This window comes from Rattus norvegicus, chromosome 2, assembly GCF_021556685.1.
Source record: "Rattus norvegicus strain SHRSP/BbbUtx chromosome 2, alternate assembly SHRSP_T2T, whole genome shotgun sequence".
NCBI lineage: Eukaryota > Metazoa > Chordata > Mammalia > Rodentia > Muridae > Rattus > Rattus norvegicus.
In genome coordinates this window covers 236,162,984-236,182,396 of record NC_141535.1, presented here as the reverse complement: position 1 = coordinate 236,182,396, position 19,413 = coordinate 236,162,984, and the positions used below count along the sequence as shown (strand labels likewise).

General features: G+C 41.1%; 1 pseudogene; it reads right to left on the bottom strand.

Annotated features, from left to right (window-relative positions):
* Positions 1-673: 673 nt before the first annotated feature.
* LOC148006774 (peptidyl-prolyl cis-trans isomerase D-like) lies at positions 674-8,188 on the bottom strand (annotated as a pseudogene).
* Positions 8,189-19,413: the final 11,225 nt, after the last annotated feature.

Below are 19,413 nucleotides of genomic sequence, written 5' to 3'. Positions count from 1 at the left end.
GTGCAGATCAGAAGAAAATTTCTGGGACTGGGTTCTCTCCTTTTCTCATGTGGTCCTAGGAACCAAACTCTTATTGCTATGTTTGGCAGGAAAGATCGATCCTTAATCTCACCTATCTCACTGGGCCCAGAAACACAATGTTTTTTAAAGGCTTTTAAAGATACCGCATGTTTATATTTCATTTTAACCTAAAGACCTCTTTTCTCTTTTTTTTTTTTAACACTTACAATCAGTTTTATTGAGACATAGCCATGCCGGTTCCTACACATAATTGTGACACGTTACATCGTTGGTTCTCAACCTTCCTAGTGCTGCAACCTTTTACTACAGTTCTGCATGTGGTGCCCTCAAACATAAATTTATTTCTGTTGCTAATTCATAACTGTAATTTTACTGCTGTTTTGAACCCTAATATAAAAATATCTGTGCTTTCCAGTGGACCAACAGGTTGAGAACTACTGGGCTAGATGGTCCACAAAGCCTAAAACTTAGTGAGAGAAAGAGTTAAAACATTGGCCAGATGCCACTCTTGGTGAAAATGCAGACAGAAACATTGTAAAGTGAGAGTCACTGTATTTTGTAACAATTTATTAAGAAGGAACCTATGTCAGCACTGCTATGTAAACAATTACAAAGACCAAGGGAAACACATCGGGGATCATGTAGACAGTAATATGCATCGTCTCTTATATCATCAATGTAGAAAGGTTAAGGAAAGTTTAATCCTCATTAAACAAACACTTTGCATACCCTGCCTTCTCTTTATCTTTCTGTGCCTTTATTATTTGTTTGGCTTTAAGCAATTCTGCCGGGAGAGCTTCATCTCCTGGGCTATCTCATGCACCTTCGTGAGATCAGCCAATGCTTGCGCATGTTCTTTTAATCCTTGAATACCTGCCCTCTCGGCATAGTGCTTTAGTATTTGAGGGGTCCACTTCAAGAGCCTCCAAGCAACTGTCAATTGCCCCCTTCAATATACAATCACCAATATTTAGCACACGACTTAAAGCTATAGGTTGCAGTCTGGATATGTCTGGTCCCTCAGTAACAGCCTTTGAAATATCCACGTATCTTCAGACCTTTGCATATTTTCTTTCATTCCCCCACCTTTATTAAATTGGGTATTTCTTATTTGCATTTCAAATGGTATTCTCTTTGCTAGTTTCCATGCCAACATCCCAATAACCCTTCCCTCCCCCCTTCTATATCAGTGTTCCCCTACCCATCCTCTCCACATTACCGCCCTCCCCCCAAGAATCCTGTTAACTAGGGGTCCAGCCTTCACAGGACCAAGGGCTTCCCCTTCCACTGGTGCTCTTACTAGGCTATTCATTGCTACCTATGAGGTTGGAGCCCAGGGTAGTCCATGTATAGTCTTTAGGTAGTGGCATATCCCTGGAAGTTCTGGTTTGTTGGCATTGTTGTTCATATGGGGTCTCGAGCCCCTTCAAGCTCTTCCAGTCCTTTCTCTGATTCCTTCAACGGGGATCCCATTCTCAGTTCAGGGTTTTGATGATGGCATTCACCTATGTATTTGCCGTATTCTGGCTGTGTCTCTCAGGAGAGATATACATCTGGTTCCTGTCAGCCTGAAAATCTTTGCTTCATCCATCTTATCTAGTTTGGTAGCTGTATATGTATGGGTCACATGTGGGTCAGGCTCTGAATGGGCATTCAGCCTCTGTTCTAAACTGTGTCTCCCTATCCCCTTCCAAGGGCATTCTTGTTCCCCGTTTAAAGAAGGAGTGAATCATCCGAATTATTGTCATCCTTCTTGAGTTTCAGGTGTTCTGTGCATCTAGGGTAATTCAAGCATTTGGGCTAATATCCACTTATCAATGAGTGCATACCATGTGTGTTTTTTTGTGATTGGGTTACCTTACTCAGGATGTATTTTCCAGTTCCATCCATTTGCCTATGAATTTCATGAAGTCATTGTTTTTGATAGCTGAATAGTATTCCATTGTGTAGATGTACCACATTTTCTGTATCCATTCCTCTGTTGAAGGGCATCGGGTTCTTTCCAGTTTCTGACTATTATAAATAAGGCTGCTATGAACATAGTGGAGCACGTGTCTTTTTTATATGTTGGGGCATCTTTTGGGTATGTGCCCAAGAGGGGTATAGCTGGGTCCTCAGGTAATGCAATGTCCAATTTTCTGAAGAACCTCAGGACTGATTTCCAGAATGGTTGTACCAGTCTGCAATCCCACCAACAATGGAGGAGTGTTCCTCTTTCTCCACATCCTCGCCTGCATCTGCTGTCGCCAGAGATTTTGACCTTAGCCATTCTGACTCATGGGAGGTAGAATCTCAGAGTTGTTTTGATTTGCATTTCCTTAATGACTAAAGATGTTAAAGGTCTTTAGGTGTTTTTCAGCCATTTGATATTCCTCAGCTGTGAATTCCTTGTTTAGCTCAGAACCCCATATTTTAATAGGGTTATTTGTCTCCGTGCAATCTAAATTAGTGAGTTCTTATATTGTGGATATAAGCACTTTATCAGTTGTAAGATTGGTAAAGATTTTTTCCCAATCTGTTGGTTGCCGTTTTGTCCTCACAACCGTGTCTTTTGCCTTACAGAATCCTTGTAGTTTTATAAGATCTCATTTGTCAATTCTTGATCTTAGAGCATAAGCCTTTGGTGTTTTGTTCAGGAAATTTTCTTTCGTGCAAATGTGTTCGAGATTCTTCCTCATTTTTTCTTCTATTAGTTTGTGTGTATCTGGTTTGATGTGGAGGTACTTGATCCACTTAGACTTAAGCTTTGTACAGGGTGATAAGCATGGATTGATCTGCATTCTTCTATATGCTGACCTTCGGTTGAACCAGCACCATTTGCTGAAAATGCTATCTTTTTTCCATTGGATGGTTTTGGCTCCTTTGTCAAAAATCAAGTGACCATACATGTGTGGATTCATTTCTGGGTCTTCAATTCTTTTGCACTGGTCTATCTGCCTATCTCTGTACCAATACCATACAGTTTTTTATCACTTTTGCTCTGTAATACTGAATGAGTTCAGAAATAGTGATTCCCCCAAAAGTCCTTTTATTGTTGAGGATAGTTTTAGATGTCCTCGGTTTTTCGTTATTCCAGATGAATTTGCAAATTGTTCTGTCTAACTTTATGAAGAATTGGATTGGAATTTGATGGGGGTTACATTGAATCTGTAGAATGCTATTGGTAAAATAGCCATTTTTACTATATTAATCCTGCCAATCCATGAGCATGGGAGATCTTCCCATCTTCTAAGATCTTCTTTAATTTCTTTCTTCAGAGGCTTGAAGTTCTTATCATACGGATCTTTCACTTGCTTGGTTAAAGTCACACCGAGGTATTTTATATTATTTGAGACTGTTATGAAGGGTGTCATTTCCCTAACTTCTTTCTCAGCTTGTTTCTCTTTTGTGTAGAGGAAGGCTACTGATTTATTTGAGTTAAGTTTATACCCAGCCACTTTGCTGAACGTGTTTATCAGGTTTACTAGTTCTCTGGTGGAACTTTTGGGATCACTTAAATATACTATCATATCATCGGCAAATAGTGTTTTTTTTAGACTTCTTCCTTTCAAATCCGTATCCATTTGATCTCCTTTTGTGATCTGTTTGCTCTGGCTAGGACTTCGAGAACTACATTGAATAAGTAGGGAGAGAGTGGGCAACCTTGTCTAGTCCCTGATTTTAGTGGGATTGCTTCAAGTTTTGTTCCATTTAGTTTAATGTTAGCTACTGGTTTGCTGTATATGACTTTTACTATTTTTAGGTATGGGCCTTGAATTCCTGTTCTTTACAGGACTTTTGCCATGAAGGGGTGCTGAATTTTGTCAAATGCTTTCTCAGCATCTAATGAAATGAGAATGTGGTTTTTATCTTTCAGTTTGTTTATATAGTGGATTACGTTGATGGTTTTCCATATATTAAACCATCCCTCCATACCTGGGATGAAGCTTACTTGATCATGATGGATGATTGTTTTGATGTGGTCTTGGATTCGGTTTGCAAGAATTTTATTGAGTATTTTTACATCGATATTCATAAGGGAAATTGGTCTGAAGTTCTCTTTCTTTGTTGGGTCTTTGTGTGGTTTAGGTATAAGAGTAATTGTGGCTTCATGGAATGAATTCAGTAGTGCTCCATCTGTTTCAATTTCGTGGAATAGTTTGGATAATATTGGTATGAGGTCTTCTATGAAGGTCTGATAGAATTCTGCACTGAACCCATCAGGACCTGGGCTCTTTTTTGTTGGGAGACTTTTAATGAGTGCTTCTATTTATTCAGGAGTTATGTGGTTGTTTAAATGGTTTATCTGTTCCTGATTTAACTTTGGTATTTGGTATCTGTCTAGGAAATTGTCCATTTCCTCCAGATTTTATAGTTTTATAGATGATTTTTTTTAATTTCTTCCGATTCAGTTGTTATGTCTCCTTTTTCATTTCTGATTTTGTTAGTTTGTACACACTCTCTGTGTCCTCTGGTTTGTCTGACAAAGGGTTTATCTGTCTTGCTGATTTTATCAAAGAACCAGTTTTTGGTTCTGTTGATTCTTTGTATAGTTTTTTTGTTTCTACTTGGTTGATTTCAGCTCTGAGTTTGATTATTTCCTGCCTTCTACTCCTCCTGGGTGTATTTGCTTCTTTTTGTTCCAGAGCTTTCAGGTGTGCTGTCAAGCTACTGACATATGCTCTCTCCTGTTTCTTTCTGCAGGCACTCAGAGCTATGAGTTTTCCTCTTAGCGCTGCTTTTGTTGTGTCCCATAAGTTTGGGTATGTTGTACCTTCATTTTCATTAAATTCTAAGACGTTTTTAATTTCTTTCATTAATTCTTCCTTGACTATGTTATTTTTTAGTAGAGCATTCTTCAAATTCCATGTATATATGGGCGTTCTTTCCTTATTGTTATTGAAGACCAGCATTAGCCCATGGTGGTCTGATAGGACACATTGGATTATTTCAATCTTTCTGACTTTGTTCAGGCCTGTTTTGTGACCAATTATATGGTCCCTTTGGAGACCGTACCATGAGGTGGTGACAAGAAGTTATATCCTTTTGTTTTAGGATAGAATGTTCTATAAATATCTGTTAAATCCATTTAGTTCATAACTTCTATTACTCTGTCTACGCATCTGTATAATTTCTGTTTCCATGGTCTGTCCATTGATGAGAGTGGGGTGTTGAAATCTCCTACTATTACTGTGTGAGGTGCAATGTGTGCTTTGAGCTTTAGGAAGGTTTCTTTTATGTATATAGGTGCCCTTGTCTTTGGAGCATAGACATTTAGGATTGAGAGTTCATTATGGTGGATTTTTCCCTTTATGAATATGAAGTGTCCTTCCTTATCTTTTTGATGACTTTGGTTGAAAATTGATTTTGTTCGATATTAGAATTACTTCTCCAGCTTGCTTCTTCAGACCATTTGCTTGGAAAGTAGTTTTCCAGTCTTTTACTCTGAGGTAGTGTCTGTCTTTGTCTCTGAGGTGTGTTTCCTGTACTCAGCAAATGCTGCGTCCTCATTACATATCCAGTTTGTTAATCTGTGTCTTTTTATTGGGGAATTGAGTCCATTGATGTTGAGAGATTTAAGGAATAGTGATTGTTTCTTCCTGTTATCTTCGTATTTGGAGGTGAGATTATGTTTGTGTGCTTGTCTTCTCTTTGTTTTGTTGCAAAACGATTAGTGTCTTGCTTTTTGTAGGGTGTAGCCAGCCTCCTTGTGTTGGGTTTTACCATTTATTATCCTTTGTAGGGCTGGATTTGTAGAAAGATATTGTGTAAATTTGGGTTTCTCATGGAATATCATGGTTTCTCCATCTATGTTAATTGAGTTTTTCTGGATACAGTAACCTGGCCTGGCATTTGTGTTCTCTTAGGGTCTGTATGACATCTGTCCAGGATCTTCAGGCTTTCAAAGGCTCGGGTGAGACATCTGGTGTAATTCTGATAGGTCTGCCCTATATGTTACTTGATCTCTGTCCCTTACTGCTTTTAATATTCTTTCTTTGTTTTGTGCATTTGGTGTTTTGACTATTATGTGATGGGAGGAGGTTCTTTTGTGGTCCAATCAATTTGGAGTTCTGTAGGCTTCTTGTATATTTATGGGCATTTCTTTCTTTAGGTTAGGGAAGTTTTCTTCTATGATTTTGTTGAAGATATTTACTGGTCCTTTGAGTTGGGAGTATTGACTCTCTTCTATAATTATTATCCTTAGGTTTGATCTTCTAATTGTGTCCAGGATTTCCTGTACGTTTTGGACCAGTAGCTTTTTCCATTACATTTTTTACATTATCTTTGACAGTTGTGTCAATGATTTCTATGGAATCCTCTGCTCCTAAGATTTTCTCTTCTATCTCTTGTATTCTGTTGGTGATGCCTGTATGTACGGCTCCTTGTCTCTTCATTTGGTTTTCTATATCCAGGGTTGTTTCCCTTTGTGCTTTCTTTATTGTTACTCTCTCCATTAACAATTCCTTCACCTGTTTGATTGTGTTTTTCTATAATTCTTTCAGGGATTTTTGTGTTTCCTCTCTAAGGCCTTCTACTTGTTTACTTATGTTTTCTTGCATTTCTCTAAGGGAGTTCATTATGTCTTTCTTAAAGTACTCCATCATCATTATCAAATGTGATTTCAAATCTAGATCTTGCTTTTCTTGTGTGTTTACATAGTCAGTGTTTGTTTTGGTGGGAGTTTGGGCTCTGATGATGCCATGTGGTCTTGGTTTCTGTGCCTTGGGTTCATACACTTGCTTCTTCTCATCATCAGGTTGTCTCTGGTGTTACCATGTTTTGCTATTTCTGACAGTGGTTTGAACGCCCTATAGGCCTGTGTATCAAGAGTGCTGTTGACCTGTTTTTCTGTTTTCTTTCAGCCAGTTATGTGAACAGAGTGTTCTGCTTTCAGGTGTGTAGTTGTTCCAGTCCACTGGCTTTCAGCTGTTCCTGTGGGTGGGAACAAGAAGGGCTTGCCCCTACTTCTGGGTCCCTTTGCACAGGGGGCCCTGATGGCTCTAGGTGTTCTCCTCTAGAGTCAGAAAGGTGGACAGAGAGTAATCTCCTCTGGCCTCCCAGGTGTGTCTGCCACTCTGAAGGTCTAGCTCTCCCTCCCATGGGATTTGGGTGCAGGGAGCTCTTTCTTCCGGTCCCTTCAGATCCGGGCACAGCCTGGACTGCAGGGCTCCTGCAGCTTGACAGCCCCTATCTTCCTGTTTCCAGAGGCCCTATACAGTTTCCTCTTGGGCCAGGGATGTGGGCAGAGGTGGGCAGAAGTGGCAGTCTCTCCTGCCCTGCAGTCTCAGGATTGCCCACATGTCTGGGCGATGAGCTCTCTCTCCCATGGTGTTTGGGAACAGGGAGCTGTGGGGCCTTTGCATATTTTCAATAGTCATCTCCTAGTTCTGAGACTTGGAAAAAGTATTCCCATTGTTTTCTGAGTCTTCAGATATTAATAGAATTCTATCTGCATCTTTTAAATCTATACCTGCATCCTCAGGGAAGTCTGATGACTATTACCAGAGCCATCTCCGGGGAGTAATCCCCAGTCATTCCCTTCTTTCGATTTTCCACATTCTGCAATAACACACAGTCTGGCAGGATTTTGCTATTCACCTCTACATTTTCAAGCATCCTTGAGATCCCTAGTCCTTTTATTACTTGAACACATATTTCCCATCCAAATGAGGAGTTGGGACTGCTGTGAAAAAGAACTGAGAACCATTTGCATTGGGGCTTGCATTTGAAGATGCTCAGGAAACCCTCCCGGTCCTGCTTATAATGAAAATTCTAATCTTCAAACTTCACCATAAGTACTTTCTCCACCTGTCCCATTCTGATTTGGGAAGTCTCCACCCTAAGTTTTAATTTCTTAAAAATTCGGTGGAAAGGACATCCACTACAATGGAGAGGTTTCCCAGTTGTAGATCCAGTGCCTTTTTCTCCTATTAACAATGCACAAATTTTTCCACAGTTTTGGGAACAATATCTGCAAACAATTCAAAAACAATTTATCCAACTTGCCAATATCCACATCACAGAAGACTCTTGGGTTCTTTGAATTGGAGGGTTTGGATGCTGGGTATGACTGGGACATCTTCACTGCAGGTGCAGGAAAGCAGGACATGAGTGTCTTGTGCAGGAGAGGGCTGCTTTTCTCTTGAAACTCTTCCTACCTATGTACATTTCATTCATCTTCAGAAAGTAGTGTTGATGCTATAGCCTATTGATTTTTTTCAGAGAGAAGAAAACAAGATGTATTAAAGATTTGTTTTAATCTAGGACTCAGAAGCACAACCTAAGGGTCTCAAGCATATTGACAGAAAAGAGTTCAGGACAGAAAGGAAGGAGAACAGGAAGAATAGATTCACATTGCAGATCATTCTCCAAATCCTTCTGTGAGACCAAGTTAGCACAAATATGGCTTACTTCACACAACACCAAATGCTGGTGAGGCTGTGAAGAAAGAGGAAATTTTACTCATGGTGGCAATAGACACTGGTGAATTTAAACAGGAAGTCCATATGTCCCAGGTGAATCACTCCTGGGTATACACTTGAAAGTCTCTATCTATGTCCAACCGCAGAGGTGCTTGGTACAGACAAGTTTATTGAAGCGCTATTTGCAATGACTTATATGACCATCAGCAGATGAACAGATAAGAAAAATGTGCAGCATTTGCAAACCACATTTTATATAACCAGCCATAAACAAAAATAAATTCATGACACTTCAGAAAAATGGATAGAGCTAGAAATTACTATGCAATAAGTGTCTGAGAATCATAAAGACACACCCCACCATTTTTTCTCAAAGGTCAATTCTGTTTTAATATATAATATAATACAATACAATACAAAATATGATCCTGTAATACTTCTTGCCTCTTCAGATTGAGCCTCCACTAACCATATTTTACTTTGAATCTGTACTAGTCTATGCTGCAATCATCAAAATGATGGGAACAAGTATGTGTCCATATTTTTTCTGTTAACTTGCCCTTAACTCTTTCTTTACTAAACCACATCCCATTATGGTTATTAACAAATGTGTCATTGTATTCAGGGGCCATTTTTGCGCTCCCAAAGCCAAGGCTCTGGAGAAGAAGTGAGAAGACATGAGGTCACAACACCCCACAGTTTCCTCTCTGCTTCCTGTGTTTATGAAGCAAAGGAAGGATCCCCTCAGACCCTCAAGAGCAGTCCCTGGGTTTGCCTTGGCATAGCAAGGCACCATGGCACACTCACAGAGATATGCTGTCCTTTCTCACCGCAGTTTCGTAAAATCAGAACCACATCTCCCAGAAACGACTGAACAATATAATTTGATTAGAGATTCATCAAATGATTCATTGGCTTGATTTTATTTTTTTCTTATGAAGAGTACACACATAATTTAGGGATGTGTTATAGAAAGTTGTTTTGGGGGTAGATTTGCTTTGGTTGGGTTAGTTGTTTGCTTAATGTTGGAGGCAAAATAATATAATCCAAAAGCACTTAAGTTACTCTCTTCGTGCATCCCTTACAGATTTCTGTCTCAGTGTAGAAAAGGATCTCACTGCCCTGCCACAGAGTCAGAGGCCACAGGCAACGTTTTCACCTGTCCAATTCTTCACTACTTCTATTCAGTCACTGAACAAGTCTTGTCCCGTCATCCTCTTCCAAGAGCTCCCACACACATGTGCTGCACATACATACACTCAGGCACACACCTACACACCTATTCCATTATACCATCTCAGCCTGTCTCTATAATCACCTACTAGAAATGCACTCCCTATATGATCTTTCTATAGTTCATCCCGCCTTCCCATATATATCCCTCATTGATCTGGATATATGATGCATGAAATGGTTATTCCTGGTTGTCAACTTGACCGGACCTTGAATGAACTACAATCCAGAATTGGGGGGCACACCTGTGATCCAGACCTTGAGGCTGGAAGACACAAGTTTCTGACCTGGATCTTGGCATGGAGAGCTTGAGGCACAGTGGCCATGAAAAACTTAGGCCCAGGCAAGGGAGTAAAGGTCTTTAATCCCAGGAGACTGAGGCAAGGAGATCTCTGAGCTCAAGGTCAGCCTGGGACAATTCAAGTCCCATATCCAAGCATGGTGGTACTAACTTATTCTGTGACACGCCTTCTGCTGGAGGCCTACATAAGGACATTAGAAGAAGGAAGATTTACTCTTCTTTGCCTGATGCACTTACTTGCCAGCACGTCTGTTGGAATCTACTTCTACAGAGGACCAATTAGAACAACTAGCCTCATGGGACTGAACAACTCCTGGATTCTTGGACTTCCCAGTCACAGCTGCCCATTATTTGGTTAGTTAGACTTTAGACTCGAAATCATTGTAATAAATCCCCTCAACATACAGAGACATTCCATAAGTTCTGTGATTCTAGAGAGCCCTGAATAATGCAGTACATCCCACGCTGACTCCAAGATAAAAATTGAAGGACATCAGTGTGTCTCCATGGCAGTGAGAATTCCTGTCATTCACTGGCTTTTTTGTTTTGGTTTTGGAATTGGTTTAGGTTTTCATGCAACTGGCACAGGAGAACACAATTGGCAAATAAATGAGCCTCATTGACCCTGTGCCTTGCTTGCCCCTCTGTCTAGTCTCTTATAGCACCATTCCCTATGGTACCACAGTTGAAACCCAAGAGTTTCAGGGCTGCCCAAAATCCACACTTTAGTTTTAAGGTTCCATGCCTTGGTAGAAACATCATGTTCTAATCATCTTCAATCTCCCTTTTCTGCTTTTTGACAATATGCCTCTTCTATTTCCCTGCACAGTCCTACACAGAATGGACCATTCTCCTTTTGAGCCTTAGTCTTCATGCAATGATCTAACACCCAGAAACAGTTATTTCTTTACTACCCAACAGATGGTGCCCTGGTCTCCTCAACTGTAAAATGAGTTCTCTGAAGGAGAAAAGGTTGAAAGTGTTGCACCATTTGAGAGAGGGTTAAAGAGAAAGGGGAGGGTAAAGGACTGAACAAGAAAAACACTCACAAAATAGAGACTCCTGTTCTTATTTCCGTTCCCCCTGGATCCTGTAAACCTCCAAGCCCTACAAATTCTTAATATCTCAATGAGCCTCCACCCCATTTCTGTAACCCACAGCCCCAGCATCTTTATATTTACTGCAAAACTTCTGCAAAGGGAGGCACTGTGAACCACTCTATACACAAGTCTAAAGAGATAGATTGGACATCCATTCCAATTCAGATCCCAGGGTCAGAGTTGAGGAGGCACAATTCACGGAGGTGATTTTCTATTTCCAAGTTGCTCTTTTTCTAATTCACATTGACAGCCATTGGTGTTGGCAACTAGACCTGTTTGCAACCATCATTCACTCCACGACTGAAGTATTTCTAAAGGGAAACTCTGTTTAGTTGTTATTATCATTATTATTATTATTATTATTATTATTATTATTATTATTATTATTTACATTTCAAATGTTATTCAACTTCCTGGTTTCCCTCCCCCAAGCCCCTTATACTGAGGTCTCTCCCCCTGCTTCTGTGAGTGTGCTTGCCCTCTCATCCACCCAGTCCCTCCCTCCTCCCCGCCCTGGCATTCCCCTACACTGGGGCATTGGGCCTTTAACTCCCCTCCCATTGATGTACCACAAGGCCATCCTCTGCTACATATGGACTGGAGCCATGGGTCCCTCCATGTATACTCTTTGGTTGGTGGTTTAGTCCCTAGGAGTTCTGGGGGTTCTGGTTGGTTGACCTTGTTCTTCCTATGGGGTTGCAAACTGCTTCAGCTCCTTCAATCCTTTCCCTAAATCCTCCATTGGGGTCTCAGCCTCAGTCCAATGGTTGGTTGCAAGCATCTGACTCTGTATTTGTCAGGCTCTGGCAGAGTCTCTCAGGAGACAGCTATATCAGGCACCTTTCAGAAAGTGCTTCTTAGTATTAGCCATAATGCCTAGGTTTCAGATGGATCCCCAGGTGAGGCAGACTTTCCTTCAGTCTCTGGTCTACACTTTGTCCCTGTATTTCCTTTCAACAGGACCAATTCTGGGTAAAAATTTGGAGATGAGTGGGTGGCACCATCCCTCAACTGGAGCCTTGCCTAACCTTGAGATATGGTCTCTACAGGTTCTCCCTACCCTTTGTGGTATATTTCGGTCAATGTCATCCCTGTTGGTTCCTGGAAGCCTCTGGCTTTCCTGGCCTCTGAGACTTTCTGGTAGCTACCCCACATTCTCCATCCCCTACTGCTACACCTCTGTTCTATTTCCTGATCCTCTGCATATCATCCCTGTCTCCTCCCATCCCTGATACTGCCCCCCCTTATCTCTCTCCCCCTAATCTCTTCCTCCCAAGTCCCTCCCATGCTCTACATCCCTATGAGTATTTTGTTCCCCCTTCTAAGAAGGACTGAAGTCTCCACACTTTGGTCTTCCTTATTCTTAAGCTTCATATGGTCTGTGAGCTGTATCATGGGCATTCAGAGATTTTTGCCTAATACCCATTTATCAGTGACTGCATGCCTTGTGTGCACTTTTGTGAATGGCTTACCTCACTTAGCGTGATATTTTCTCGTTCCATCTGTTTGCCTGAAAATTTCATGAACTCATTGTTTTTAATGGCTGACTAGTACTCCATTGTGTAGATGTACCACAGTTTCTATAGGAAACTCTAGCTCTGCCACTCCCCTTCCTAAAACCAGACCTGACTCCATGGTGCCCTCAGAGTGAGAGGACTCCATGGTGCCCTCAGAGTGAGAGGCCTGTTCAAGTAACTGACAGTGTTGTTCAGGGGTTTCTTTCTGCTTGTCTCTTACTCTCTGTTCTTGGAATTCCTCCTGCCATGCAGAGGGCTCTGTCTTCCAGCTCCATGGACTGCTAATTTTCTAACTCTTTAATAGTTGCTCTCATTGGAACGTGTAGGATTGTCATACAGGTGAAGGTGGGTACAAGATAGAATGAGGCCCGTCATTGGCTGAGAAGGAAGAATGGGTGGGAGAAAACTTTGAGAGAAGAGGAGGAGAATGGAATGGAAGGAAATGGGAGACTGGGACAGACGTGAGGAGAAGTTGTGGAGAGAACATGGAGTCTGACGTTAAGATTCTACTCTGCATTTTTATAGGTTGTTATGAATATACTTAAGATGTGTACAGGGCCTTGTATGTTTATGTGGGCAATTATATCTTATCAATTGGATCAGAGGTTATTGTGTTGTGTGTTTTTTCATACAGCCATTTAAGCTTAAGAGAGTGTGTGGCAGCTAGAGACACTGGGCAGCCATGGAAATGGGATGTGTGTTTCTGGCATGGGATCTAACAGATATCTTGAGGCCCTGCACTATTGGACCAAGTGTGGGTAAAAGACAGATTTGCCTTTTATAATTTTACAACAGCACGAACCCAAGATTCTCTTCTATTCTCTTTGAGCACTGCCATCCATCATCCCCCATTTCCATATCCGATAGATAAAGTTCACTTTCCTGTATTAATCTAAGTGCTGAATTTCCTGGGTGAAATGCTGTAGCTCTTCCAACATCCTTCCCCAACACAGGTAACTTCCTATTAGTCTCAAGTTCACTCTAACTCTGTATCATAGCTGCTATTTACTTTTGGCTCTCTGCATAGATTCTTCACTCTAAGCCTGAACTGTAACTGTGTACTCATTTCTCTCCAGATGGAGAGAATCTTAAAGGCAGGAGGAATCCCTTTTTCATCATTATGACCCTGACACCTATCACCATGCTCAATAAATATTTGCTCATCCTCCTCCTGAGTATCAGTTGAAATGAATCAGTCCCTGAGCTGACCAACGAAGAACAAAGGAACTGGTATCCACCTGATACTCAATGCTTAAACTACCAAGAGGAAACATGATTCCTCTGAAGAGAAATGTTGAGTCACCCCCATGAAATAAGGAAGAATACAGATAACTGAACTGTCCTCAATTTTTCTGCAATAACAAACTTATTTCCTCTTAGTTGTCCTCCCAGCCTTCCTCTGGTATGTAGGCTGATTCGAACTTGTCATATCTTCTACCACATAGGCTTTCATTTTCAGTTCATCCTGTAACCCTTTTTACAGCACCACACAGATTCAAGTCACAAGGGCAAAACTTGTCCAAAAGCAACCAAAACCATACTTCTCTCTTGGGAAATGTAGCCCCTGCCTGCCCTGTTGTTCTAAATCCACACAGCAGCGCTGATCCACTGGACATCTCTGCAACTGTTGCTCCATCGACTCCTTCTGAATGAAGCCCTTCTTAATCCCAGAGAGGACTTCGCTAACACCTCAGTTTTAAACAGCAGCAAAGTCACCATGATATTTTTGTTCTACAAAGATCTGTAAAGAATTTAGCACTAGCTGCTATTTTAGAGTATTTATTGTTCATCTTTTCCATTCAGCACTCATTACATGAGAGAGGTGGTTAGTCTTAATTCATGAAGAACTGGACTATGGTAAATTCCCAAGAGCCAACTGTCGAGTGGATGTGGACATAGGACACTCTGGACATTTCCATTCATGGAGGCACAGAATAAGAATTGGGGGAGGGGCGATAAGTAAAAATGTTTATGCTATGTGACACTTTGTTCAATTGTTTTTCTAATCTCTTCTCTGGAACTTGCTAAATGGAAACCTTGCCTCTGGTCCTTTATGACATACTAAGGAAATGACCAATAGGAAAAGAAAAAATTTTTTAACCAGTATTCATTCAGATACCATGTTCATAGTCTCTCCAGTGCCTCCTGGCACAAAGGTAACCATTTCCTTCTTATCTAACAGCATGGATTATTCCCCGTTTATGTGCTTCACCCAAATGGACTCATCTAGTACACTTTGATGTATGATGAGCATCTTGTAAATAGGTGTGTAAGATCCAGCTATGTTATTGTAGAGGTGCTGTGTCTTGATACTCACTCCAGTACATTACAAAGTTGAAACTCAACACTGTCATGAACTTTGAAAGGTACTTTTGTTTCTAGTTTGAGCTACTGGCAAAGTTATTTTCCTGAGTTTTTAAAATAAATACATATGAATCAATAAGTTACAAAGAAGCAGTGATCCTTGGTGAGGGCACCTGCGCCACCTGTGTGTGAATATCAGGTGTAGGTCTGCGGGATTGAAAGAAAACATGTACACGGGTCACCCGTTTTTAGAGAGTCCCACCAAGGCTTTACTAAGATCTCCTTATATACCTGAGGCAAAAGTCATGGAAAACAACAAGGCAGGTGAAAATCTCCAACCAGAAAAACAGGAAAAGTCTGTGTGGTGGAAAGTCCCTGGCCCAATCAGGGGCATAAAAAACTTCTTAAAAACAACAAGCTGGAAGGCTCAGTGGGGAGGGAGGGTGCCATGGAAAGTCCAGGCCCCTTTCAGGGGCTAAGAGCACCTGCCAAGGGTGTAAACAACTTCTGGCTATAGCAGGCTAAAAGGCTCAATGAGAGGAAAGGGAAACACCCCAAGGTAGGGCCCAACAACTTGCATCCATTCCTAATACATAGGATTACTTCCATTTAGGTTGTAATCAGAAATGTGGTTTGAATCTTAGCAACAATGTATATTAAATATATTCCACCTTCTTCCTCTCAGTGAGAATAAAATCATTTATAACACGTGAGGATTTACATAGATGCAACGTGTATAAAGTTCCTAACATAGGTTTCAACAGACACTAAATATTTAACCACATGAACTGTGTTTCTCAGTGTTCTTAGCTGTAGCAATGAAATAGTATATTTCCTTCAGAGTTATGATTAGGAACAAGTATGAAACAGCTAGTGTAATATATAGACGTCTATTAAACTGCAGAAACTCAGCAATATAAGGCACGAAATGCTCTTCCAGAAAACCCAAATTCAGTTCTCAACTACCATGTCAGAGAGCTAAATCACTGCCTGTCACTCCAGCTCAGAAAGATCCCATGCTCTTTTCTGGCCTCTGAGGGCACCGATACATATAACATATACTCACAGAAACATACAGATGCACATAAACTAAAATAATTTCTTTACTACCCAACAGATGGTGCCCTGGGTCTCGTCAACTGTAAAGTGAGTTATCTGGAGAGGAAATGGTTGAAAGGGTTGCACCATTTGAGAGAGAGTTAAAGAGAAAGGGGAGGGTAAAGGACTGAACATGGAAAACACTCACAAAATAGAGACTCCTGTCCTGATTTCCATTCCCTCTGGATCTTGTAAACCTTCAAGCCCTACAAATTCTTAATATCTCAATGAGCTTCCACCCCATTTCTCTTACCCACAGCCCCAGCATCTCCACATTTACTACAAAACTCTTCTGCAAAGTGAAACGTTGTGAAGCAAATACTTCTTGGCATCAGTAATAATGTCTTGATTTGGTGTCTGTATATGGAATGTATCCCCAAGTGCGGCAGTCTCTCGATGGCCTTTCCTTCAGTCTCAGTTCCACACATTGTCCCTGTATTTCCTTTAGACAGGACCAATTCTGGGTTAAAAATGTGGAGATGAGTCGGCGTCGCCATCCCTCAATTGGACATGCCTAACCTCTGGACATGGTCTCTACAGGTTCTCCTTACCCTTTGTAGTACATTTCGGCTAATGTCATCCCTGTTGGTTCCTGGGAGCTCTTGCATTCCTGGCATCTGCAACTTTCTGGTGGCTACCACATGTTCCCCATTCCCCACTGCTACGTACCTCTGTTCAATTTCCTGACCCTCTGGATATCATCCCTGTCTGTTCCCATCCCTGATCCTGCCCCCATTTTCCCTCTCCCCCTTGTCTCTTCTTCACAAGACCCTCCAACCCTCTAAATCCCTGTGAGTATTTTGTTTCCCCTTCTAAGGAGTGAAGCATCCACATTTTGTTCTTCCTTCTTCTTAAGCTTTATATGGTCTGAGTTATATTATGGGCATTCCAAGATCATTGTCTAATAACCTCTTAGCAGTGCGTGCATACCATGTGTTCTCTATTGTGACTGGGTTACCTCACTTGGCATGATATTATATAGTTCCATCCATTTGCCTGCGGATTTCATGAAGTCATTGTTTTTAATGGCTGACTAGTACTCCACTGTGTAGATGTACCACAGTTTCTGTAGGAAATTCTGCCTCTTCCAATCCCCTTTCTAAAACCAGACCTGACTCCATGATGCCCTAGGAGTGAGAGGCCTGTTCAAGTAACTGACAACGTCATTCAGGGTTTTCTCTCCACTCGTCTCTTACTTTCTGTTCTTGGAACTCCTCCTGCCATGCAAAGGGGTTTGTCTTCCAGCTCCATGGACTGCTGTTAATTCTCTAACTATATAACAGTTGCTCTCGTTGGAACCTGTAGGATTGTTATACAGGTGAAGGTGGGTACAAGATAGAATGAGGCCTGTCATTGGATGAGAAGGAATGATGGGTGGGAGAAAAGTTTGAGGGAAGAGGAGAAGACTGTTAGTGAAGACTGAAGGAGCAGCCACAGAGAGAACATAGAGGCTGAGGTTAAGATTCTACTCTGTGTATTTATAAGATGTTATGAATATTCTTAAGGGATGGATGTGTACAGTGCCTTGTATGTTTAGGTGGGCAATTATATCTTATCAATTGGATCAGAGGTTATTGTGTTGTGTGTTTTTTCATGTAGCCATTTAAGTTTAAGAGAGTGTGTGGCAGCTAGAGACACTGGGCAGCCATGGAATTGGGATGTGTGTTGCTGGCATGGGATCTAACAGATATCTTGAGGCCCTGCACTATTGGACCTAGTGTGGGTAAAAGACAGATTTGCCTTTTATAGTTTTACAACTACACGAACCCAAGATTCTCTTCTATTCTCCATGAGCACTGCCATCCACCATCCCCCATTTCCATATCCGATAGATAAAGTTCACTTTCCTGTATTAATCTAAGTGCTGAATTTCCTGGGTGAAATGCTGTAGCTCTTCCAACATCCTTCCCCAACACAGGTAACTTCCTATTAGTCTCAAGTTCACTCTAACTCTTTATCATAACTGCTATTTACTTTTGGCTCTCCGCATAGATTCTTCACTCTAAGCCTGAACTGTAACTGTGTACTCATTTCTCTCCAGATGGAGAGAATCTTAAAGGCTGGAGGAATCCCTTTTTCATCATTATGACCCTGACACCTATCACCATGCTCAATAAATATTTGCTCATCCTCCTCCTGAGTATCAGTTGAAATGAATCAGTCCCTGAGCTGACCAACGAAGAACAAAGGAACTGGTATCCACCGGATACTCAACACATAAACTACCAGGAGGAAACAGGATACCTTTGGAGAAAAATGTTGAGTCACCCCACGAAAATAAGGAAGAATAACAGATAACTGAAATGTCCTCGATTTTTCTGCAATAACAAACTTATTTCCTCCTAGTTGTCCTCCCGGCCTTCCTCTGGTATGTAGGCTGATTCGAACTTGTCATATCTTCTACCACTTATGCTTTCATTTTCAGTTCATCCTGTAACCCTTTTTACAGCACCGCACAGATTCAAGTCACAAGGGCAAAACTTGTCCAAAAGCAACAAAAACCATACTTCTCTCTTGGGAAATGTAGCCCCTGCCTGCCCTGTTGTTCTAAATCCACACAGCAGCGCTGATCCACTGGACATCTCTGCAACTGTTGCTCCATCGACTCCTTCTGAATGACGCCCTTCTTTCTTAATCTCACAGAGGACTTCCCTAACACCTCAGTTTTAAACAGCAGCAAAGTCACCATGATGTTTTCGTTCTACAATGATCTGTAAAGAATTTAGCACTAGCTGCTATTTTAGAGTATTTATTCTTTATCTTTTTCATTCAGCACCCATTACATGAGAGAGGTCTTCAGTAGTGATTCATGAAGAACTGAACTACAGTTAATTCCCAAGAGCCAACTGTCAAGTGGATGTGGACATAGGACACTCTGGACATTTCCATTCATGGAGGCACAGAACCAGAATTGGGGGCGGGGGCGATAAGTGAAAATGTTTGTGCTATGTGAAATGTTGTTCAATTGTTTTTCTAATCTCTTCTCTGGAACTTGCTAAATGGAAACCTTGCCTCTGGTCCTTTATGACATACTAAGGAAATGACCAATAGGAAAAGTATTTTTTACCAGCATTCATTCAGATCCCATATTCCTGGTCTCTCCAGTGCCTCCTGTCACAAAGGTAACCATTGCCTTCATATATAATAGCATGGACTATTTCCTGTTTATGTGCTTCATCCAAATGAGGTCATCTAGTACACTTTGCTACATGATCAGCAACTTTTAAATAGGTGTGTAAGATCCAGTTATGTTATTGTAGAGGTGCTGTGTCTTGATACTCACTCCAATATTTTACAAACTTAAAACTCAACACCGTCATTAACTTTGAAAAGTAATTTTGTTTCTAGTAAGGGCTACTGGCAAAGTTGATTTTATGAGTTTTTAAAATAAAATACATATGCATCAATTAGTAAATTCACAAGAAGCAATGATCCAT